Raw genomic sequence first — 26,488 nt, 5'->3', positions numbered from 1 at the left:
GTTGCCTATTGCAGATTCAGTCTTCCCAGCCTGGTGCAGGGCTACAATTTTGTTTCTGGTGTCCTTTGACCGCTCTTTGGTCTTCACCATAGTGAAGTTTGTAGTCTGACTGTTTGAGGGTGTGCACAGGTGTCTTATTATACTGATAACAAGTTTAAACAGGTGCCATTACTACAGGTAATGCGTGGAGGAAAGAGGAGACTCTTAAAGAAGAAGTTACAGATCTGTGAGAGCCAGAAATCTTGATTGTTTGTAGGTGACCAAATACTTATTTTCCACCATAATTTGCAAATAAATTCTTACAAAATCAGACAATGTGATTTTCGGGATTTGTTTTCTCATTTTGTCTCTCAAAGTTGAGGTCTACCTATGATGTAAATTACAGATTTAGATTGTAGATTACAAGTGGGAGAACTTGCACTATTGGTGACTGACTAAATACTTTTTTTTCCCCACTGTATCTTCTATGGGCTGCCCAGACCATCTAAAGATCGTGTGAGGAGAGCCCCTCCTGCAGCTTCCCGTGGCCCCTCCGCTCGCTGTCGGTCCATGTAATAGTGCTGGTAGCAAGGAAAAATGAGCAAGCGAGCGCTGGTTTGACAGGTCAGCGTTCCCTTTCTCCTCCCAATTAGACAAAAAAAACTTGGACTGAAGCCCAGGGTACTAAACTTCTATTATTACAGTTACCGCATCCCTAAAATATAACTTTTAATAAGTGACTAATAAAAGAAGTATAGACATTCAAAAGCACAATATGAGGTGAGTAGTATCAACAAAAATACAAAAAGTGCAACAGCAATCCACAGTGTATACTCCTCCCAGTGTACACATGATAAAAACCTGCTCTGTAGATATATAAAATGAGGATCTTAGCGAACTATTTGATCAGAGTATACTATGTCACACAGTCGTGTCACAGAATGACCTCTGTCAGTGAAGTTAATCCTCGTGGGTACTGCAGTGCTGGCCGAATGAACTTCATTTCTTTTTAATTGGAATGCATGCTAATTCTGTGCAACAGCCTGGTTAAAACAGAGGTAGGCATAGGGACCACCCAAAAACTCAGCCTGACACAGCATGGCATTGAGAACACAGGGAACCATTAAAACAGAGGTAGCTTTTCATGAACCACCCAAACATTCAGCCTGACACAGCATAGCGGTGAGGACAGAGTGAACAAGGTAGAAGCGGTAGCCAGTCAGCCTTCCAAAAATTATACCAGACCTAGCATGGCAGTGAGCTCACAGAGAAACATTAAAAGTGAGTGAGGAATAAAGTGAGCCTCCCCAAAATTAGGCCAAACACTGCATGGCATTGAGCACACAGAGAACTGCCGGGATCAGCAGTAGCCAACATGGAGGCCAGGCAGGAGCAACAGTTACCAACATGGAGGCCAGGCAGGAGCAACAGTAACCAACATGTAGGCCAGGCAAGAGCAACAGTACTTAACATGGAGGCCAGGCAGGATCAGCAGTAGCCAACATGGAGGCAAGGGCAGGCACACCAGTAGTCAGCAGTAGTCAACATGGATGCCAGTTAATGCCCAGCAGTAGCCAACATGGAAGCAAGGGCAGGCACCACAGTAGTCAGCAGTAGTCAACATGGATTCCAGTAAAGGCCCAGCAGTAGTCAACATGGATGCCAGTTAAGGCCCAGCAGTAGTCAACATGGATGCCAGTTAAGGCCCACCAGTAGTCAACATGGATGCCAGTTAAGGCCCAGCAGTAGCCAACATGGAGGCAAGGGCAGGCACAACAGTAGTCAACATGGATGCCAGTAAAGGCCCAACAGTAGTCTACATGGAGGCCAGTTAAGGCCCAGCAGTAGCCAACATGGAGGCAAGGGCAGGCACACCAGTAGTCAGCAGAAGTCAACATGGATGTCAGTTAAGGCTCAGAAGTAGCCAACATGGAGGCAAGGGCAGGCACCACAGTAGTCAGCAGTAGTCAACATGGATGCCAGTAAAGGCCCAACAGTAGTCTACATGGATGCCAGTTAAGGCCCAGCAGTAGCCAACATGGGGGCAAGGGCAGGCACACCAGTAGTCAGCAGTGGTCAACATGGATGCCAGTTAAGGCCCAGCAGTAGTCAACATGGAGGCAAGGGCAGGCACACCAGTAGTCAGCAGTAGTCAACATGGATGCCAGTTAAGGCCCAGCAGTAGCCAACATTGAGGCAAGGGCAGGCACAACAGTAGTCAACATGGATGCCAATAAAGGCCCAGCAGTAGCCAACATGGAGGCAAGGGCAGCATGGTGGCTCAGTGGTTAGCACTGTAGCCTTGCAGCGCTGGAGTCCTGGGTTCAAAGATGACCAAGGACAACATCTGCAAAAAGTTTGAATGTTCTCTCCATGTTTGTGTGGGTTTCCTCCGGGTACTCCGGTTTCCTCCCACACCCAAAAACATACAGATAGGTGAAGCGCTGCGGAATCTTTGTGCGCTATACAAATAATAAAAAAACAAACAAACAAGGGCAGGCAGAGCAGTAGTCAACATGGATGCCAGTTAAGGCCCAGCAGTAGTCAACATGGATGCCAGTAAAGGCCCAGCAATAGTCAACATGGATGCCAGTTAAGGGCCACCAAAAAGGAGGCAAGGGCAGGCCCAGCAGTAGTCAACATGGATACCAGTAAAGGCCCAGCAGTAGTCAACATGGATGCCAGTAAAGGCCCAGCAGTAGTCAACATAGATGCCAGTTAAGGGCCAGCAAAAAGGAGGCAAGGGTAGGCACACCTAGTGAGGCTCCCCAAAACTAGGCCAGACACTGCAGGGCCTTGAACACACAGAGAGCCATTTCAAGTGAGTGAGGAAGCTAGTGAGGCTCCCCAAAACTAGGCCAGACACAGCATGGCATTTAGCACACAGAGAGCCATTACAAGTGAGTGAGGAAGCTAGTGAGGCTCCCCAAAACTAGGTCAGACAGTGCAGGGCCTTGAACACACAGAGAACCATTACAAGTGAGTGAGGAAGCTAGTGAGCCTCCCAAAAATTAGGCCAGACACTGCATGGCATTCAACACACAGAGAGCCATTACAAGTGAATGAGGAATCAAGTGAGCCCACCCAAAAATTGGAGTGAGTCCAGGGGCTGGGATATGTAGTGGACATGAACCCGGGTGCTGACAGCTAACTGGCTAGACCTGCTCTCACTCACCACTCACCATCAAGAGTACACTTGATGCCTCTTGACCGAGGGTGGTGAGGCCCCCGCCATGGCTAGACAAAAAAAACAACAAAAAAAACAGCTGGCAGGTTGGCGGGGGCGTGATTGGCGGGCCCCTGGCAACCAGTCCCGTTCCTCTGCAGACGTAGTGTGACGTCAGGCAGTGAGGACACATAGAACAATACAGTCTTAAGAGGCCCTGGAATTTGAGAACACGGGGAACCATTAAAACAGAGGTAGCATATCATGAACCACCCAAAAATTCAGCCTGACACAACATGGCAGTGAGAACAGAGCGAACAAGGTAGAAGCGGTAGCCAGTTAGCCTTCCCAAAATTCTACCAGACCTAGCATGGCATTGAGTACACAGAGAATCCTTAAAAGTGAGTGAGGAAGCACGTGAGCCTCCCAAAAATTAGGGCAGAAGCAGCATGGCATTGAGCACCCAGAGAACCATTACAAGTCAGTGAGGAAGCAAGGGAGCCTCCCAAAAATTAGGCCAGACACAGCAGGGCCTTGAACACACAGATAACCATTACAAGTCAGTGAGGAAGCAAGAGACCCTCCCAAAAATTAGGCCAGACACAGCAGGGCCTTGAACACACAGATAACCATTACAAGTCAGTGAGGAAGCAAGTGAGCCTCACAAAAATTAGGCCAGAAGCAGCATGGCATTGAACACCCAAATAACCATTACAAGTCAGTGAGGAAGCAAGTGAGCCTCCCAAAAATTGGAGTGAGTCCAGGGGCTGGGATATGTAGTGGACATGAACCCGGGTGCTGACAGCTAACTGGCTAGGCAAGTTGTCAGTCAGCACTCACCATCAAGGGTACACTTGATGCCTCTCGACCGGGGGTGATGAGGCCCCGGCCACGGCTACACAAAAAACAATAAAAAATAAAACAGCAGGCTGGTTGGCGGGGGCGCGATGGGCGGGCCCCTGTCAACCAGTCCCGCTCCTCCGCAGACGTAGTGTGATGTCAGAGCATGGCAGTGAGGACACAGAGAACCATTAGGAGTGAGGAAGCAATTGAGACTCCCAATAATTAGGCCAGACCCTGCATGGCGGAAGCAGACTTGGCAGCTGGCTGAGAATTGTAGGAAGAGGAGGGGGAGGAGGAGGAGAGGAGATTCCAAGAATCTTCATGTTTAGCTGCTTTCCCCGGGTGGACAGTTGAATTCAGGTGAAATCTAGGCTTTGTTCATTTTTATAAACGTCAGCCTGTCAGCGCTGTCAGTGGACAGGCGGGTGCACTTATCAGTGATGATGGCACCAGCTGCACTGAAGACCCGCTCTGACAACACGCTAGCGGCAGGGCAGCCCAGCACCTCCAAGGCGTAAAGCGCCAGTTGGGGCCATGTATCCAGCTTTGAAAAACAGTAGTTGTAGGTAGCAGAGTGATCGGGAAGGACGGTGGTATGGTCAGCAAGGTACTCCCTCACCATCTTCCTGAAGGCTTCCCCCCTACTCTGTCTAGACTGGGGACGGTTGACATAGTCTTGCTGGGGTGCCATGAAACTGTCAAAGGCCTTGGAGAGTGTTCCCCTGTCCCTTGACAAGCTGCCTGCTCCACTGCTCCTCTCCCCCACTCTTTGGCCCACAGAACTACGTCGGTTGAGTCTAAATCCAAGTGGGCTAAAGGACCTGGTCCCTCTGCCCACTTGGAAATAGCTGACTCTCATGTGAAAATGCTAAATCCAAGTGGGCAGAGGGACCAGGTCCTTTAGCCCACTTGGATTTAGCATTTTCACACAGAGTCAGCTATTTCCAAGTGGGTAGAGGGACCAGGTCCTTTAGCCCACTTGGATTTAGCACACCCACATAGTATAAGCTATTTCCAAGTGGGTAGAGGGACCTTAGCATACCCACATAGTATAAGCTATTTCCAAGTGGGTAGAGGGACCAGGTCCTTTAGCCCACTTGGATTTAGCATTCTCACATAGTATAAGTTATTTCTAAGTGGGTAGAGGGACCTTAGCATTACCACATAGTATAAGCTACTTTGTAGTGGGTAGAGGGACAAGGTCCTTTAGCCCACTTGGATTTAGCATTGTCACATAGTATAAGCTATTTCCAAGTGGGTAGAGGGACCTTAGCATTACCACATAGTATAAGCTATTTCCAAGTGGGCAGAGGGACCTTAGCATACCCGCATAGTATAAGCTATTTCCAAGTGGGTAGAGGGACCAGGTCCTTTAGCCCACTTGGATTTAGCATTCTCACATAGTATAAGCTATTTCCAAGTGGGTAAAGGGCCCTTAGCATACCCGCATAGTATAATCTATTTCCAAGTGGGCAGAGGGACCTTAGCATTGCCACATAGTATAAGCTATTTCCAAGTGGGTAGAGGGACCAGGTCCTTTAGCCAACTTGGATTTAGCATACCCGCATAGTATAAGCTATTTCCAAGTGGGCAGAGGGACCTTAGCATTACCACATAGTATAAGCTATTTCCAAGTGGGTAGAGGGACCAGGTCCTTTAGCCAACTTGGATTTAGCATACCCGCATAGTATAAGCTATTTCCAAGTGGGCAGAGGGACCTTAGCATACCCACATAGTATAAGCTATTTCCAAGTGGGTAGAGGGACCAGGTCCTTTAGCCCACTTGGATTTAGCATTCTCACATAGGATAAGCTATTTCCAAGTGGGTAGAGGGACCTTAGCATTACCACATAGTATAAGCTACTTTGTAGTGGGTAGAGGGACCAGGTTCTTTAGCCCACTTGGATTTAGCATACCCACATAGTATAAGCTATTTCCAAGTGGGTAAAATGCCCTTAGCATACCCGCATAGTATAAGCTATTTCCAAGTGGGTAGAGGGACAAGGTCCTTTAGCCCACTTGGATTTAGCATTCTCACATAGGATAAGTTATTTCCAAGTGGGTAGAGGGACCTTTGCATACCCGCATAGTATAAGCTATTTCCAAGTGGGTAGAGGGACCTTAGCATACCCGCATAGTATAAGCTATTTCCAAGTGGGTAGAGGGTGCTTAGCATTACCACATAGTATAAGCTATTTCCAAGTGGGCAGAGGGACCTTAGCATACCCGCATAGTATAAGCTATTTCCAAGTGGGTAGAGGGACCAGGTCCTTTAGCCCACTTGGATTTAGCATTCTCACATAGTATAAGCTATTTCCAAGTGGGTAAAGGGCCCTTAGCATACCCACATAGTATAAGCTATTTCCAAGTGGGTAGAGGGACCAGGTCCTTTAGCCCACTTGGATTTAGCATTGTCACATAGGATAAGCTATTTCCAAGTGGGTAGAGGGACCAGGTCCTTTAGCCCACTTGGATTTAGCATTCTCACATAGGATAAGCTATTTCCAAGTGGGTAGAGGGACCTTAGAATACCCACATAATATAAGCTACTTTGCAGTGGGTAGAGGGACCAGGTCCTTTAGCCCACTTGGATTTAGCATACCCACATAGTATAAGCTATTTCCAAGTGGGTAGAGGGACCTTAGCATTACCACATAGTATAAGCTATTTCCAAGTGGGCAGATGGACCTTAGCATACCCGCATAGTATAATCTATTTCCAAGTGGGTAGAGGGACCAGGTCCTTTAGCCCACTTGGATTTAGCATTCTCACATAGTATAAGCTATTTCCAAGTGGGTAAAGGGCCCTTAGCATACCCGCATAGTATAATCTATTTCCAAGTGGGTAGAGGGACCAGGTCCTTTAGCCCACTTGGATTTAGCATACCCACATAGTATAAGCTATTTCCAAGTGGGTAGAGGGACCTTTGCATACCCGCATAGTATAAGCTATTTCCAAGTGGGTAGAGGGACCTTTGCATACCCGCATAGTATAAGCTATTTCCAAGTGGGTAGAGGGACAAGGTCCTTTAGCCCACTTGGATTTAGCATTCTCACATAGGATAAGCTATTTCCAAGTGGGTAGAGAGACCTTAGAATACCCACATAATATAAGCTACTTTGTAGTGGGCAGAGGGACCAGGTCCTTTAGCCCACTTGGATTTAGCATACCCGCATAGTATAAGCTATTTCCAAGTGGGCAGAGGGACCTTAGCATTACCACATAGTATAAGCTATTTCCAAGTGGGTAGAGGGACCAGGTCCTTTAGCCCACTTGGATTTAGCATACCCGCATAGTATAAGCTATTTCCAAGTGGGCAGAGGGACCTTAGCATTACCACATAGTATAAGCTATTTCCAAGTGGGTAGAGGGACCAGGTCCTTTAGCCCACTTGGATTTAGCATACCCGCATAGTATAAGCTATTTCCAAGTGGGCAGAGGGACCTTAGCATACCCATAATACATTAAGCTACTTTCTAGCAGATAGAGGGACCAGGTCCTTTAACCCACTTGAATTTAGCATTAAATCCGTACCGTCCATTCCCTCACTTGAAAATAGCTTACTCAATGTGAGCATGCTAAATCCAAGTGAATCTACGTACCTGGTACACTGAGTAAGCCATTTCCAAGTGAGGGGGATGGACAGGGTACATAGATCCACTTTCCAAGAGAGCAGATGTACCTGGTACGTAGATCCACTTGTATTTAGCATTCTCACACTGAATAAGCTATTTCCAAGTGAATCTACGTACCCTGTCCATCCCCTCACTTGGAAATAGCTTACTTAGTGTGAGAATGCTAAATCCAAGTGGATCTATGTACCTGGTACTTCTGCTCTCTTGTAAAGTGGATCTATGTACCAGGTACATAGATTCACTTGTAAATAGCTTATTCAGTGTGAGAATGCTAAATATAAGTGGATCTATGTACCCAGTAGATACCCTTTCCAAGAGAGCAGATGTATCATGTACATAGATCCACTTGGATTTAGCATACTCACACTGAATAAGCTATTTCCAAGTGGATCTACGTACCTGGTACATCTGATTTCTTGGGAAGCGGATCTATATACCTTGTCTATCCCTTACTTGGAAATAGCTTATTCAGTGTGAGGATGCTAAATCCAAGTGATTAAATGTACCTGGTACATACAGTAGATCCACTTTCCAAGACAGCAGATGTTCCAAGTACGTAGATTCACTTGGATTTAGCATCCTCACACTGGGTAAGCTATTTCCAAGTGGATCTATGTACCCAGTACATCTGCTCTCTTGGAAAGTGGATCTGTGTACCCTGTCCATTCCCTCACTTGGAAATAGCTTACCCAGTGTGAGGATGCTAAATCCAAGTGAATCTATGTACCTGGTACATCTGCTCTCTTATATCTATGTACCTGGTACATCTGCTCTCTTATATCTATGTACCCAGTACTTCTGCTCTCTTATAACGTGGATCTATGTACCTGGTACAGCACCTTATAACAGGTGTAATGACTGGGCCTGTACAACACCTTATAGTGGGTGTAATGACTGGGCCTGTACAGCACCTTATAGTGGGTGTAATGACTGGACCTGTACAGGACCCTATAGCGGGTGTAATGACTAGGCCCGTGTGTAAGGATTGGTATAGATTTTATTTTGGATGTTATCTGATCCATGTCTTCTAATGTTCCTTGCATTTACCATAATTCATCCATTCTATGTTCTTTCAGCTACTACTATGCTGTAGTTAGGTGGCTGCTGTTTATGGAAATGGAGGGACCCTACACACCTTTTTTTGTTAAATTAAAATGAAAAGTGTAGGGGCCCCTCCCATTTCCATGACCAGCCAGGTTAAAAAAAAAAAAAAAAAAAAAGCAGCAGCCTAGTTGTACCAGGGTGGGAATGTGCATCTATTTTGGCCCTTCCCACCCTAATAACACCAGCCTGCCACCATCCAGTCCAGGAACACCTTGTCTTATTCTGTGGGACTGCTGGCACCCGATTCTTCACAGGACCAGGTACTGGCCATGGCTTCCACTACTAAGCCTGTAAACGTAGGACCAAAAAAATAAAATCTCTATTTTTAAATTTTTTGGGGGAAGATTCTCGCTTTTTCTCCTTGCAGCGTCAGATACTATTTTAATGACGTGAGAAAGTAACAGTGCTCCCCGTGTCCCCATGTAGTAGACAAGCCTCCTTTGTGCCTTATATCGTATAGGAGATCTTGTTTGTGCCTCCATCAAGGTAGGGTGTAGTAGTGGAGGTATAGTGGTAAGGGGTGTAGTAGTACAGGAACAGATGAGGGGTGCAGTAGTAGTAATAATACAGGAACAGATGAGGGGTGCAGTAGTAGTAATACAGGAACAGATGAGGGGTGTAATAGTAGTACAGGTATAGATGAGGGGTGTAGTAGTAGTAATAATACAGAAACAGATGAGGGGTGTAATAGTAGTACAGGTATAGATGAGGGGTGTAGTAGTAGTAATAATACAGAAACAGATGAGGGGTGTAATAGTAGTACAGGAACAGATGAGGGGTGCAGTAGTAGTAATAATACAGGAACAGATGAGGGGTGTAGTAGTAGTAATAATACAGGAACAGATGAGGGGTGTAATAGTAGTACAGGAAAAGATGAGGGGTGTAATAGTAGTACAGGTATAGATGAGGGGTGTAGTAGTAGTAATAATACAGGAACAGATGAGGGGTGTAATAGTAGTACAGGTATAGATGAGGGGCTGGTGCGTAACTAGGAGTCATGATATCCCATAGCAAACAACTTCATGGGGCCCCATGAAACCTTGAAAAGGGGCAGACTGGGGGAGGAGAGCACACACCTGGTTTACTCCTCCTCTCACTCCGGGCACGCACGTTCCCCTCCCAGGCAAATATGGAGGCCCCAGGCTCTGGAGCAGGCCACAGGATAGGGTCACTGCGGTTACTGGAAGTGTACAGCAGGAGCGGGGGAGCAGTGCATACCCCGATCCTGTACAGCTCCAGTAATCACAGCGACGCTACCATCTCTGCCCCAGTCACCCTATCCTGCAGTACCTGAGGCCGCCTCTTCCAGAGACTGGGGGCGTGTGCGGCTGGGAGTGCATATACTCATCCCGCTATGGGGGCAGGTCAACAGGAGGAACAGAGGACACTGCTGGGCGCTCTCCCTCCCCAGGCTCTGCTTCAGCAGCTGAACCCGCCAACAACGCTCCTCCGTCCAATGATTTATTTATTTTTTTTGAAGATCAGTTTAAAAAAAATTAATTAAAAATCAAATCAATTATCAAATTTTGGGTGAATTAATTTGATTTATCGCCCAGCCCTACTGTAAAGTAAACACAAAAAGACAAGACACAAGTTAAAAATATGTTTTATGCAAATAAAAACACAATGAGCATTTTATTAAACCAAAACATCGATCTAGTCCATGGAATACGGAATGCTCTGGATAAAGAGATCTGAAAAAACAAAAAGGAGAGAAAGATACTAGTCTACTACTACTCCCAATACTGCTCTACTATTCCCCCAATACTAGTCTACTACTCCCCATAGTACTCTACTACAATCTCAATACTGCTCTACTATTCCCCCAATACTGCCCTACTACTCCTCCCAATACTAGTCTACTACTCCCCCCAATACTAGTCTACTACTCCCCCCCCAATACTAGTCTACTACTCCCCCCCAATACTAGTCTACTACTCCCCCCCAATACTGCTCTACTACTCCCCCAATACTAGTCTACTACTCCCCCCAATACTGCTCTACTACTCCCTATACTGCTCTACTACTCCCCCCAATACTAGTCTACTACTCCTCCCAATACTGCCCTACTACTCCTCCCAATACTAGTCTACTACTCCTCCCAATACTAGTCTACTACTCCCCCCAATACTAGTCTACTACTCCCCCCAATACTAGTCTACTACTCCCCCCAATACTGCCCTACTACTCCTCCCAATACTAGTCTACTACTCCCCCCAATACTAGTCTACTACTCCTCCCAATACTAGTCTACTACTCCTCCCAATACTAGTCTACTACTCCCCCCAATACTAGTCTACTACTCCCCCCAATTCTAGTCTACTACTCCCCCCAATACTAGTCTACTACTCCCCCCAATACTGCTCTACTACTCCCCCCAATACTGCTCTACTACTCCCCCCAATACTAGTCTACTACTCCCCCCAATACTAGTCTACTACTCCTCCCAATACTGCTCTACTACTCCCCCCAATACTGCTCTACTACTCCCCCCAATACTAGTCTACTACTCCTCCCAATACTAGTCTACTACTCCTCCCAATACTAGTCTACTACTCCTCCCAATACTAGTCTACTACTCCCCCCAATACTAGTCTACTACTCCCCCCAATACTAGTCTACTACTCCCCCCAATACTGCTCTACTACTCCCCCCAATACTGCTCTACTACTCCCCCCAATACTAGTCTACTACTCCCCCCAATACTAGTCTACTACTCCTCCCAATACTGCTCTACTACTCCCCCCAATACTGCTCTACTACTCCCCCCAATACTAGTCTACTACTCCTCCCAATACTAGTCTACTACTCTCCATAGTACTCTACTACAATCTCAATACTGCTCTACTACTCCCCCAATACTGCTCTACTACAATCTCAATACTGCTCTACTACTCCCCCCAATACTAGTCTACTACTCCTCCCAATACTGCTCTACTACTCCCCCCAATACTGCTCTACTACTCCCCCCAATACTAGTCTACTACTCCCCCCAATACTAGTCTACTACTCCCCCCAATACTAGTCTACTACTCCTCCCAATACTGCTCTACTACTCCCCCCAATACTGCTCTACTACTCCCCCCAATACTAGTCTACTACTCCTCCCAATACTAGTCTACTACTCCTCCCAATACTAGTCTACTACTCCTCCCAATACTAGTCTACTACTCCCCCCAATACTAGTCTACTACTCCCCCCAATACTAGTCTACTACTCCCCCCAATACTGCTCTACTACTCCCCCCAATACTGCTCTACTACTCCCCCCAATACTAGTCTACTACTCCCCCCAATACTAGTCTACTACTCCTCCCAATACTGCTCTACTACTCCCCCCAATACTGCTCTACTACTCCCCCCAATACTAGTCTACTACTCCTCCCAATACTAGTCTACTACTCTCCATAGTACTCTACTACAATCTCAATACTGCTCTACTACTCCCCCAATACTGCTCTACTACAATCTCAATACTGCTCTACTACTCCCCCCAATACTAGTCTACTACTCCTCCCAATACTGCTCTACTACTCCCCCCAATACTGCTCTACTACTCCCCCCAATACTAGTCTACTACTCCCCCCAATACTAGTCTACTACTCCTCCCAATACTGCTCTACTATTCCCCCCAATACTAGTCTACTACTCCCTCCAATACTGCTCTACTACTCCCCCAATACTAGTCTACTACTCCCCCAATACTGCTCTACTACTCCCCCCAATACTAGTCTACTACTCCCTCCAATACTGCTCTACTACTCCCCCAATACTGCTCTACTACAATCTCAATACTGCTCTACTATTCCCCCAATACTGCCCTACTACTCCTCCCAATACTAGTCTACTACTCCCCCCAATACTAGTCTACTACTCCTCCCAATACTGCTCTACTACTCCCCCCAATACTGCTCTACTACTCCCCCCAATACTGCTCTACTACTCCTCCCAATACTAGTCTACTACTCCCCCCAATACTGCTCTACTACTACCAACCCAATACTGCTCTACTACTACCAACCCAATACTGCTCTACTACTCCCCCCAATACTAGTCTACTGCTTGCACTGCCATTGCTGCTACTATTACCCCCCCCCCCACACACACACACACTTCTGATATCACAACTACTACAGCCCTTATCTTCTAGTCTAGTTATCTACAAGTACCCTTGAAACCATACCCCCCCCCCCCCTTGGAGCCATATATGTTTTAGGGGCCTCCCCTCTGTGCCCCCAATGAGTTTTAGGGTCCCCCTATGCCCCCAATCAGTTTTAGCCCCACCCCCTCTGTGCCCCCAGTTTTAGCCCCCACCCCTCTGTGACCCCAATCAGTTTTAGCCCCCTCTCTATGCCCCCAATCAGTTTTAGCCCCCCTTTGTGTCCCTAATCAGTTTTAGCCCCCAATAAGTTTTAGCCCCCCGTGCCCTCAGTTTTAGCCCCCCCAATCAAATTTATGCCCTCCTCTGTTCCAGATATATGCTCCTCTGTGCCCCCAATTAGTTTTAGGCCTTCCTCTGTGTCCCCCAATCAGACTTGTGCCCTCCTTTGTGCCCCAATTAGTTTTTTTATGCACACACACCCTCTCTGTGACCCCCAATCAGTTTTAGGCTTTCCTCTGTACACCCCAGTCAGTTTTAGCCCCCCCAATCACTTTTAGCCCCCCCAGATATATGCCCCTCTGTGCCCCCAATTAGTTGTTTTATGCCCCCCCTCCTGTGCCCCCCATCAGATTTATGCCCTCCTCTGTGCCAGATATATTTTATTGGCCCCTGTGTCCCCAATTAGTTTAAAAAAAACAAAACAAACTTCAACTCACCTGTCACCTGTTCCCTGGCAGCATTCTGATGGCAGCGCGTGTCTCCTCCCCCGGCACCTCCTTCATCCTCTCCGCGCTCTCCTCTCCCGACACCTCCTTCGTCCTCTGCACGCTCTTCTCTCCTGGCACCTCCTTCGTCCTCTGCACACTCTCCTCCTTCTCCTTTCGGTGCAGGCAGCGTTGGACAAGGACATGGCCTGTGCCAAAAGATGAAGGGAGAACGAGGAGAGCGCATCAGCTCATTCAGGAGAACTGGAGAGCGATAGGAGGTGGTGAGGGGGCATCCAGGCCTAGTCGTCTAATGTGGCCCCTATAGCTATGACACTGGCTCTCACAGATGGTGACTGCAGAACATCGCAGAACGCTCCCACACCCCTGACCCTGCAGACCGTCGCATAACACCATTCCTACAGACCCCTGACCCTGCAGACCATAGCATAATACCATTCCTACAGACCCCTGACCCTGCAGACCGTCGCATAACACCATTCCTACAGACACCTGACCCTGCAGACCGTCGCATAACACCATTCCTACAGACCCCTAACCCTTCATAACATCCCATAACAATGCAGCCAAAGACCCCCTGACCCTCCATAACAGTGCAGCCATAGACCCCGACCCTCCATAACAGTGCAGCCACAGACCCCCTGACCCTCCATAACAGTGCAGCCACAGACCCCCTGACCCTCCATAACAGTGCAGCCACAGACCCCCTGACCCTCCATAACAGTGCAGCCACAGACCCCCTGACCCTCCATAACAGTGCAGCCACAGACCCCCTGACCCTCCATAACAGTGCAGCCACAGACCCCCTGACCCTCCATAACAGTGCAGCCACAGACCCCCTGACCCTCCATAACAGTGCAGCCACAGACCCCCTGACCCTCCATAACAGTGCAGCCACAGACCCCCTGACCCTCCATAACATCCCATAACAGTGCAGCCACAGACCCCCTGACCCTCCATAACATTCCATAACAGTGCAGCCACAGACACCATGACCCTCCATAACATCCCATAACAGTGCAGCCACAGACCCCCTGACCCTCCATAACAGTGCAGCCACAGACCCCCTGACCCTCCATAACATCCCATAACAGTGCAGCCACAGACCCCCTGACCCTCCATAACATTCCATAACAGTGCAGCCACAGACCCCCTGACCCTCCATAACATCCCATAACAGTGCAGCCACAGACCCCCTGACCCTCCATAACATCCCATAACAGTGCAGCCACAGACCCCCTGACCCTCCATAACAGTGCAGCCACAGACCCCCTGACCCTCCATAACATCCCATAACAGTGCAGCCACAGACACTCTGACCCTCCATAACATCCCATAACAGTGCAGCCAGAGGGTGCTTACCTCATGTGTATCATATTTCACTGCACAGAAACTGAAAACACCTCATAAACAGCCCCATAGTGTGATAACACAACAGCCAGCCTGACAGGATCCTCTGTAGTGAGAAGAAAGCCCGGGAAGTTACTGCAGACTGAGATTAGCTCCTCCCACACAGGAGTCTGGTCACATGGGCATGATGACATCACAGGGCCTTTAGCCCACTTGGAAATAGCATCTACCGAACTATGTCCTCTGGCGCTAGGGTGTCAGATGGGAAGTATATTTTCAGCTTCTGCACCAGGGCCTGTTGATATTGATTCACTCTCATACTGCGTTCCTCGGCAGGAATGAGAGTGGGAAAGTTCTGTTTGTACCGAGGGTCCAGGGAGGGTGAACACCCAGTAATCTGTGTTGTCAAAAAAATTTTTAACCCGAGGGTCACAGGAAAGACAGCCTAACATAAAGTCAGCCATGTGCGCCAGGGTCCCAACATGCAAGAACTCCCTCTCCTGACTAGCCTCAATTTCCTCCTCCTCCTCCTCCACCAATTAACCCTCTTCAGGCCATACACGCTCAACAAGTAAGGATTGAGCATGGGTACCCTCTTCAGAGGCGGCACCAGTCTGCTCCTCTTCCTCTTCTTCATCCTCCTCATCCTCTACTCGGTGTTGAGAAACTGACGTCAGGGTGGTCTGGCTATCTAGCAGCGGCTGTTCTTCACCCGTCTCCTGAGGCGAAGGCAAAGTGTCAGACTTCAGGTTGGGCAGGGAGGTTTTAAGCAGACACAGCAGCAGGATGGTGAGGCTGATGATGGCGTCATCTCCGCTGACCATCTGTGTTTAATCCTCAAAGGGGCCCAGTACCTGACAGATAGCAGACATCCACGTCCACTCCTCATTGTAGATTTGAGGTAGCTGACTGATCTGACTACCACTTCGCACCGAGGTTGACATCTGGCATTCCACAATGGCTCTGCGTTGCTGGTAAACCTTGGCTACCATCTGGAAGGTGGAATTCCACCTCGTAGGCACGTCACACAGCAGTCTGTGAGCCGGCAGTTGCAAGCGCCTTTGCACTGCCCTAAGGGTGGCAGCATCCGTGGTTGACTTGCGGAAATGCACACAGATGCGCCGCACCTTGGTGAGCAAGTCAGCCAAATTGGGGTAGGTCTTAAGAAACCGCTGCACCACTAGTTTGAACATGTGGGCCAGGCATGGTACATGTGTGAGGCTGCAGAGTTGCAGAAGCGCCACCAGGTTTCGCCCGTTGTCACACACAACCATGCCTGGTTTGAGGCTCCGTGGAGCCAGCCAAAAATCTGACCGTGATGCCCTGCAACAGCTCCTGGGCCGTGTGCCTCTTGTCGCCTAAGCTCAGCAGTTTCAACACCGCCTGTTGGCGCTTACCCACCGCACTGCTGATGCTACGAGATGGAGGAGACCTGCTCGTGGAGGGTAATAGAGAGGAGGAGGAAGAAGAGGAGGAGAAAGAGGTGTACAACTCATGAGAGACCGCAACCAAGGTAGGCCCCACAATCCTCGGAGTGGGCAGCACATGAGCGGAACTAGGGTCAGACTCTTTCCCAGCCTCTACCAAGTTGACCCAATGTGCCGTCCGGGAGATATAGTGTCCCTGCCCGCCAGCACTTGTCCACGTGTCCGTGGTTAGGTGGACCTTGTCGCTGACCGTGTTGGTCAGGGCACGGATGAAGTTATCCAACACGTGCTGGTGTAGGGCTGGGACGGCACACCGTGAAAAGTAGTGGCGGCTGGGGACAGAGTACCGAGGGACAGCCACCTCCATCAGGTTCCTAAAAGCCTCTGTCTCTACCAGCCGATAGGGCAGCATCTCCAAGCTCAGCAGTTTGCCTATGGGCACATTTAGGGCTTGTGCATGCGGGTGAGTGGCAGTGTACTTGCGCTTCCGTGCAAAGGTCTGCTGCAGGGACAGTTGAACGCTGCGCTTGGACACCTTGCTGGAGGGTGTGGAGCATAGTGGAGGTGAAGGGGTGCGTGTAGGGTGGGAGGCGCTCGTGCCTGGGGCCTGGGCGGGGGGACTGACAGAGCCAGCACCTGACACAGGGGAAGGAGCAGGGGTGCGACTTGCAGTCACTGAACGGCCTTGGTTCCACTGAGTGGGGTGTTTAGCACTCATATGCCTGCACATGCTGGTAGTGGTTAGGCTGGTAGTGGTGGCTCCCCTGCTGATCCTGGCGTGGCACACGCTACACACTACAGTCCGTCGGTCATCCGCAGTTTCTTTAAAAAACCTCCAGACTTCGGAACATCTAGCCCTGGCTACGGGAGTTTGACTCCGTGAAACAGTTGCTGATCTACTCGCTCTGCCCCTGCCTCTCCCTCTGCCTACCCCTCTTCCTCTTCCAAGCGGTCGTGCGGGTGAACTTGCCTCCACCTCAGAAGCACGGTCTTCACTAGGCTTATCCACCCAGCTCGGGTCAGTCACCTCGTCCTCATCCACCAGCTCCTCACTCTCCTCCTCACTTTGAGTTACATCCATGACAACAACCTCACTGTCTGACAACCGGGTCTCATCGTCATCATCAGACACCTCTTCCAACCCTGCTGGCAAGTCCCCACTCTCATCACCCACTGACTGCGTGAGCTGCATAGTTTGGGCAACAGGACAGATCGACTGCTCCGGTTGCTCTGACTCAGGGAAGGGTCCAGAAAAGAGTTCCTGGGAGCATGGTGGTGGATCTGAATCCTTTCTTTCCCTGGAGGGGCCAGGCTGTGGGGAAGGAGGCTGAGCTTATGGAGCAAGGGTTCCACTCCCTTGGGTAGCGTGGGCGGACTGCGTTGAAGACTGGGTGGTGGATAAGTTACTGGACACATTATCCTGCGATTTCAATAACGGTCTACCTTGAGACCCTGTAAGTTGGTCAAAGAAGCTAGGGAGTGGACGTCTGTGGTGTGCCACTGCTACCTCCTCAACAGGTGCTGCTGTGTCACCCTGCCCTGAAACCTGCCCCCCAGCAACCACATCACTTGGAACCCCACGCCCACGCCCTCGACCCTTACCCCTGGGCTTCACCATTTTATGGACACTGCACAGTATGGAACTGAGATAGGCCTTGCGCATGAAATACAGATATCTTGAAAAATAGTTGTAGTAACCAATGGTTTGGTGGGGCTCTACGGTGCTATCTGGTATGGGCACCAACTGTACACACTTTGTCACCCCAATACAATGAGCAGTGAAGAAAGTTCTATGCAGGATGCACTACAAATCCCAGCTATACAGTGCAATACACACTATTTTAGGGGGGCTTGTTGGTGCTATCTGGTGTGGGCACCAACTGTACACACTTTGTCACCCCAATACAATGAGCAGTGAAGTAAGTTCTATGCAGGATGCACTACAAATCCCAGCTATACAGTGCAATACACACTATTTTAGGGGGGGCTTGTTGGTGCTATCTGGTGTGGGCACCAACTGTACACACTTTGTCACCCCAATACAATGAGAAGTGAAGTAAGTTCTATGCAGGATGCACTACATATCCCAGCTTTACAGTGCAGTACACACCTGTTTAGGGGGGGCTCGACGGTGCTATCTGGTATGGGCACCAACTGTACACACTTTGTCACCCCAATACAATGAGCAGTGAAGTAAGTTCTATGCAGGATGCACTACAAATCCCAGCTATACAGTGCAGTACACCAGGACCACCAGCCCCAAAATCAAAAAGGAGTACACTGAGCACTTCTTAGGGGTTTGTATGCAACAACTAACGCCCCCTTTCTGCCAGCAGCCGGTCACCACAGTGTGCTGGTTAAATCGCGGTAGCAGCACTGCAACTCCCAGCCAGCAGTCTGTAGTAATAGTATTAATAAAAGCTGTTAAGCCCTGAAAAGGGCTGTTTGTTTGTATTGCTAGTATATACCCTGCCTACTGGAACGCTAAATCCCACACTGACACTCTCCCTGACCAGCAGCAGCTCTGTCCCTAATCTCTCACAGCATGCGTCTGAAGCGAGCACTGCAGGCGCCGAGTTTTATATGGCAGGGTCATCTGATCTGGGCAACCAATCGCTGCTATCGACATGTATGGGTCCCACATCATCGCATGATGTACCAAAGAGTCTCCTGCATGTTTATTGGCTGCGAAAAAGCGCGCAAACTTACAGGAAACGGATGAAGAGATTTCCTTGAGTATCGCGAGATGCTCGTCCGAGTAACGAGTACCATCGAGTACCAAGCTCGGACGAGCATGTTCGCTCATCTCTATATAATAACCGCCGATGTTGCAATCTGCAACAACGGCCATTATTAAATGAAAAAATATGTTGTGCGAACTTTGTGAATTGTGAAATGCAATGGAGATTTTTGCCATGCAGATGTTTCCTGATAACATGAAAAACAGAAGTATATGTGTGACAAATACACCAAACTCAGTTGGTAATAGACTCTAATCAGAAATTGTCCACCCCCCATCCTGCTGGATTTATTGAGAGGTGCACATCCCTCAATAAATCCAGCACATCTAAGTCTTTGGGTATGTTCGCACATGTTGGAGTTTCACTGAAGTAACACAATAAAGGACAGCTATACAGCAATAAAATGATTAAAGGGGTACTTTTTCTTTCAAATCAATCAGTGTCAGAAAGTTATATAGATTTGTAATTTACTTCTATTAAAAAATCTCAAGTCTTCCCATACTTATTAGCTGATGTAAGTCCTGCAGGAAGTAGTGTTTAATTTTCCGTTTCTATGGGAATTCATAGAAAACCGAGGCAAAGTTCCTGTCCCGACCAGAGATGTCAGCAGAGAGCACTGTGTCAGACTGAAAATAAAACAACATTTCCTGCAGGACATACAGCAGCTAATAAGTATGGGAAGACTTGAGATTTTTTTAATAGAAGTAAATTACAAATCTATATAACTTTCTGACACCAGTTGATTTGAAAGAAAAAGATTTTCGCTGGACAACTCTTTTAAGTACCGCAATTAATTGATGCAGTAAGGCTATGTTCACAGCGTTAAGTTAGCGACATTTTTCAGTGAATTGCACAATTGTCTTAAAATAGTACTAAATTTGCCACAATTCTGTCAAAATTGTGGCAAAAGTAGTACTATTTTACAGCGAATTGAACATAGCCTAAAGTGTTTCGGTGTTGATTTAAACAATTTACGCCTGCATGAATAAATTGTAAGAAAACTTGCACACTGGGAGACCATGCCCCTTCACACAATGGATTTCCTTCTTATCACTGATAAAGAAAATTATATTTTTAATGGGTTTGGTCTAGTAAAAGAGATGGCCCTGCAGTGGTTACACCATCTTTCTCTTGGTATACTGCTATACTACAGACATAATGTAATTTTCTAATGTGAACTTAGCCTAATATTTTTCCTTTAATCTCATTTTTGTTTTGTCAGTGTACATAAAGATATTTTCTAATTTCCCTTTTTGGAATGTAATACTTTCATTGGTCTATTATGCATAATATGATTTAGAATAACTGCTGAGCTATGTATAGTGATCTGCATTATTCATGTGACATGGATAATATTAGCTTTCCCAGGTTCCAGGCGTACTTTACTAACATTAAACAAGATGAAATAGATAGTGTAAGAATAGCAGGCTGTTAACCCAATGGAGATATGACTCCATCTGTTTAACACAGTCAGTGCTGATCAGGTGACTGCCATTTCTAGACACAGCATATGGGAATAGCAGGATATAATGGGATTATCAAAAATCCTAGACTATACAGTTAAATAAGGTTGCCTTATCTATTTAAAAGTAAGTCATTGAACTTGAATTCTTCATTAGAGAGATAGATAGATAAATAAATAAATAAATACATTACAAAAAAAAACCCTTCACAACAGTGGTGCACCATGATCAAAGTGAAGAAAACTGTGTTTTTTTCATACAGAAAGCAGGTAATGTGCAACATTCAAGCATGAAAAAGGCTCTAGTTGAGAGCTGAAACGTTGCACATTACCTGCTTTCTGTATGGAATAAACAAACATTTTTTTCACTTTAAATTGGAGTACCATGGACGTTCTGTGTTTTTTTTTTTTTTTTTTTTAATATATACCACTTTCCTTAGGAATCTTCAGTGCAATACAGCTTAAAATGAATGTACCATCAAGTACATTGCTGCTTTTTTACCTTAATTCCTTAATTGATCAGCGCGTGGATGCTGGTGGCAAGGTTTTTTTTTTTTTTAAACACGAGTGGTTTGCGCGCTCAGCTTCATTCTTTTCCAAGCACCCGCCCACCCTGGAGCATTGGGGGCAGGCCCACTGCCCCCCAGTGTGAGTATAACCCCCTACCCTCTGTGACGCAGCTCCATTAGAATCAATGGAGCACCGTCACAGAGGGTAGGTGATATCGCCACACTGGAGGGTGACAGGCCAGCACTTTAAACTTGGAAAAAAAACTTTAAATTAAATTAAAATTGAATTTATTAAAATAATAAACTTCAAATTAAATTGAAAAAGAACTAACAAATTTGAATTAAAATCAAATTGATAAAAAAAATGTAAGTTAAACTTCAAATTAAATTGAAATCAAATTGAAAGTTGAAATAAATGTAATTTAAATTGAAATAAATAAAATAAAATTGAATTAATTGAAATCCAAATAAACTTGTTACTTAAATTGATGCCACTTAAATTGAGTGGGGAGACAAAGGTTGCCGCACAAGGGGAGGTGAAAGAGTACTTGAAGGGGGATTGGAATGTGTGAAATTTTTTATTAGAAAGTTTTCCGATTTTATGCTGGTTATCCACTGCTGTCCATGCCAGAAATTGAACGATTGGGTGATTGACATTTCTTTTAAATTGTTTTTTGTCCAAATTGTCCAATTCTTGACACTGTAACAACAACATCTGTTGAAAAATTTGCTACTTTGTAACCATCCCACTATAGCTCTAATAGTCTGCCTGTTTTAATGAGATTTGTTTGTATTTGATTTGAAAAGTTTTATGAATTCATCCCAAAATTCATAATCCTCGCAAAACGAAATTTCAGCTGCTTCGCTCATCTCTTTTTATTGCAATAGGGTAGTTACTTCCAAAAATAGTTAAAAATATCAATTCTCTTCCCCTGAGGGAAACAAAACATCACATGAGCTAACTGCACAGGGGCCCAGACCAATAGAGGGGCCCACCAGGCTCAGACTCTAAAGTGTCAGCTCAGCATGATACATGTCTGTAGTGGGCCCCCCAGGCAGTATCAGACCCCGGTAAGTGCGGGCTCCCTGCTCCTGTGGGGCCCACTTAGTTACTGGATGCTGTGCCAAGCCGGGGCTGGTTCTCCTCTCTCCTCCTCTACGATGCTGCTGTTGACACCCCCTCCTGTACTCTACTGCCCGCCATACCTTGTGTGAGGAGGAGAGGAGAGAGAGCATGTGGTGAAAGGGGCTGAAGGGATCCTGCAGGGTTGTGACTGCAGGGTTGAGACTTGAAGTACAAATGAGCAGACAACTCAAGGGGTTGTCCTCTCAGAAACTACAACTCCCAGCATTCTCTGGGCTTTAGAAGTGTAATGCATTCTGAGAGTTATATTTATTGTTATTCTGGGAGTTGTGGTTACAGATACATCAGTACAGGATGGGACAAGGTCAGCATATTGCTTTTGACGGGTTCTTTATTTGGGTGCCCCCCATGATCAGTTCTCTTGGTGGGCCACAGGCACGCCCCCCCCTCACACACACACACTGGGGCCTGCACAGACTACAGTACAGTCCTTTAGTGGGCCCTGGCATCTGTACTTTGCTGTAGGGCTCTCTCGAGAAACCAGGACATGTACCGGATACCTGGGTGTACATATGTGTTCGCCTTTAAGGCAGAAAGGTGGAGAAACTGGTTATGGCGGTCCAAACACATTTTTTGCACAGGGGCCCTTTGAAGTCCATTACAAAGTGTATTGTTCCTGAAAAAAATCAGTCCTTACATGACACTGTAGATGGAGAAATAAAAATGCTATAGCTCTTAGAAGGTGAGAAGGAAAAAAATGAAAATGCAAAAATGAAAATTGGCCTGGTCATTTAGGCCATTTTTGGCTGGGTCATTAAGGGGTTGATTGAGGCTCTGTGGACTCTTTTGCATACTTGTATTTCCCAGGGGGCGATGCACCTAGATTTACATTGTGTTGAATGAGAGAGCGATTTAACGAGTGAACTATAGTGTCTTCTTTAGATGGTGTCCCTGAGATCAGAGATCATTTTGCCTTATAAAAAACAAAGCCAGGTATGAATTTAATAAAAAGTTTGTGCTTTATACCTCTCCTCCATTTATGATCTGTTCATGACTTTGTATACAATAATTGCAGTTAAAAACTGGAATGTGTGAACATAACCCTGTAGGGTGCCATCCAGACCCTCCTCTTCACCACTCTATGTTATGTAAATTACTCTCTTCGGCTAGGTTTAAGTTTCTTATTGCAGTTAGTATATGAAGGAATCCAGGGTTCAGCCTATAAGAGTTGTTGAAAATGGTGAGGAACACGATTTATACCATGAAATATACATAGCGGTGCCAAGAACAATGTATTTTTTTACATTCAAAGTAGACATTCATATTTACAGTATATGAGCAAAAAACCATCACATATCATATTCAGATTTTTATTTTTTTCTATGAAAGTACATTCTACCTTCATGCAGCACTTGTTTGGTGTGTGTGAACTTCCTTGTTAGTATAGCCTGCCATCTAGTGTCGTTTCATAAGTAGTTTCTTCTCACACTGCTATTTTTTATTTTTTTTTTTGTCAGGTTTCTCTTGCTTTGTTCACAGCCAGCATGGTAATCTTATCTGCTATGCTATACTTTGCTTTTAAGAAAAAAAAAAAAGATTCATTATTTAAGGTAACAGGGTAAACGTCTATCGGTATGCACAGGGTAACTAGTGGACTATGCAAGAACCTTCTTGTGATAGGCAGAGCATGGTATAAAAGTAGTGTTGGACAGAGATGTCGAACTGACCTAGAGACTTTTAGTCCCCCTGCTGAACAATAAAGTGTGACCCTCAAGGGAAATGTATACTTGTAAAGGGGAAAAAAGTTCCAAATTCAAAGGAGGCATCTCAGCTTCTATAAGTGAAGCATTTTCTTCATTTTCTTCTGGTGAAATACTTTTTTGTTGCACCCAAAACCTCTCCATATGGCATAGCCATTAAAAGTAAATGTACCACCAGGTTCATCGCTTTAAAGCGAATGTACCAGCAGTACATTCGCTTTAAGTTTTTCACATGGCTAGAATGGCAACGGCATGGGAAAGCCAGCGCCATGGTCCTTTCTTTGAACCGCCGCCCATTTCCCGCATACAGCGCCATTCTATTCAGCTGAAGCACTGAAGGCGGGCCGGCCTGCCCCAAGTGGGAGGGAACCCCTGTCCCTAAATGATGCGTTTCCATTGATTCTGATGGAGCTGCTTCAGGGAGGGGAGGGGGTTTCCTCGATGAATGCATCCATGGTGTACCCTGAGGGAAACATCAGTCATTGACATCACTATAGCCCATATAATCTCTGTACCTGCCTTTGAGGGAGTATGATAAGGCCATTTCCCTGTAAAATCCTCATGTCTAGCAATGACTGTGAACTCTGGCTGTGGAGCCAGCCAGTCCACAAAAAGTGCATCATTCTACCATCATAACTCGTAACCCTCATCCAAGTTAAGTGCTAACCAACAAACTCCCTCTTGAGCCGCTACAATTTTAAAGTCCCAGCCAGCCGAAGGTGCATCCTCACCACTATAGCTTGTTACTCTTGTCCGAGTAAGCGCTAAACCAACCATTCCCTTCCCGGGCTGCTACAAGTGTTCAGGTTAGCTGTTTATGTCTCCTGTTTGCACTTGGATACGATGTGGCTATAAGATTCACGTGATTTGGCAACAAAAGGGCTATGTGGTGTCCCACCATGGGTGTTGTTATAAGTGCACCCCAATAAGTCGTGCACTTAGATAAAAGTGGGTGATGAGGTACCTTATTTTCTCCACTAGATGTCTCCACTGTTTTTTATGTATTACTCCTATGCACAGCTGAAGCTAAAGGGTTAACTGTTTTATGTCATGTAATGTGTGCTGACCACTCACAGGTGCTCTTTATCTCTGTCCTATCCTGTCTGTCCTCTCTTAAACTCAACCCTGTAGGAGGAGTTAGCTCCATGTTGGAGGAAGTAGTTAGTTGTGCGAGGTTGCAGGAGAGACTAGCTCCTACAAAGATTGCTTCTACAGCAGCGACCATTACTTTCACTATGCAGTGCTAAGCACGGCAGACTGCTGAACCAAGAGAAGTTGGCCCCAGTAGGACAAAGCTACCAGAGTAAAAAGTCTACGTATCCTACTGCGCAGCTCAGGTTGACTGGAAAGTCTCGGGCACCTGCTACACCCAGATAGCCGATGACTGGTGCTCATGCTACCCACCTAGCACAGGTTCTATGACACCAGGGGGCAGAAGGCGGTAAGACATAGGTCTAAATGTGAGTACAAGTATCACTTATCTACTTATATCTACTCTTCAGTTCTAGCAGAGTACATGATCTACATTGGGCAAGGGCTCCTCTGGCAACTCCTCTTCTCTCTAGATCTACAAAGCACTTCTACCAAGCACTTATTCCTCAAAAGCACCTGTTTCTTCAAACGTACTTATTCTATCCTATTGTCAGCAACTAAGTTGTACCAAGATTTGCACTACTGGTTTTGAGTGTACAGTCTACCTGCAGCATTATACAGTAAACCGTTCTATTTTTGTACAAAACTCACGGGATTCTGTCTTTCTCTGTTTGCACCTGCACCCATACACAAACACCACTTTCTACCTTGGGTTATTTTTCCCCTTCTCTGTGGGTGGAGGTGGGTCTACTACCACTCATGGCTGCAGGACCCAAGGGACCTGCAACAAGCCCGGAGATTGACCAACCATTCGGTGACAACAAATCACCCATACAAAGCAGGTATGGGTGATCACACCTGTGAACTATTAAAGTGCTGGCGTCATGACAAATAACATCATCACTACTGGCCAAGTACCATAGCTGTGTTTCATGGGCTGAACATGAATATGTGTTTTAAATGGGTTGTCTGGGATAAACACATTATCAGGGATGCTGCCAGGAATGCGGTGGGCATGACAGTAATTTATTCTTACCTGTCCAGCTCGGTCGCAGCTGCCGCAGTTCCCAGGCTGTCCACTGTCTGCCCCTGTCAGCATTTCCACAACATCCACCGACATCCTGCTCCCACCAGAAATGGCCACTCAGTCCACGGCCATTTCTGGTGGGAGCGGCACATCTCTGGATATTGTGGAAATGCTGACAGCAGCTTTAGAGGAATGGGACAAGTAGAATAAACATCACTGTTATGTCCCCCACAGCCATGGAAGCATCCCTGAATATGATTATGTGTTTATCCCGGACAACCCCTTTAAGCCTCAATAGGAATAAGCAGGGAGCCCATTGTGAGACTGGAATTGGTGAGAATCTGATAAGTGGCTGTATTAGTACAGCTTTAAAAAAATGTTTTCTGCTAAAGGTCCCCAGCAGAGGGCAGTTTAACTTTCAGATTTCTTATAACCATAGTAAAATGCAGAACATCTGCTCTCATAGAGACATTCTTCATAGGG

Source organism: Dendropsophus ebraccatus, chromosome 7 (genome assembly GCF_027789765.1).
Source record: "Dendropsophus ebraccatus isolate aDenEbr1 chromosome 7, aDenEbr1.pat, whole genome shotgun sequence".
Taxonomy (NCBI): domain Eukaryota; kingdom Metazoa; phylum Chordata; class Amphibia; order Anura; family Hylidae; genus Dendropsophus; species Dendropsophus ebraccatus.
The sequence above is the reverse complement of the archived record's forward strand: the minus strand, read 5'-3'. Positions refer to the sequence as shown.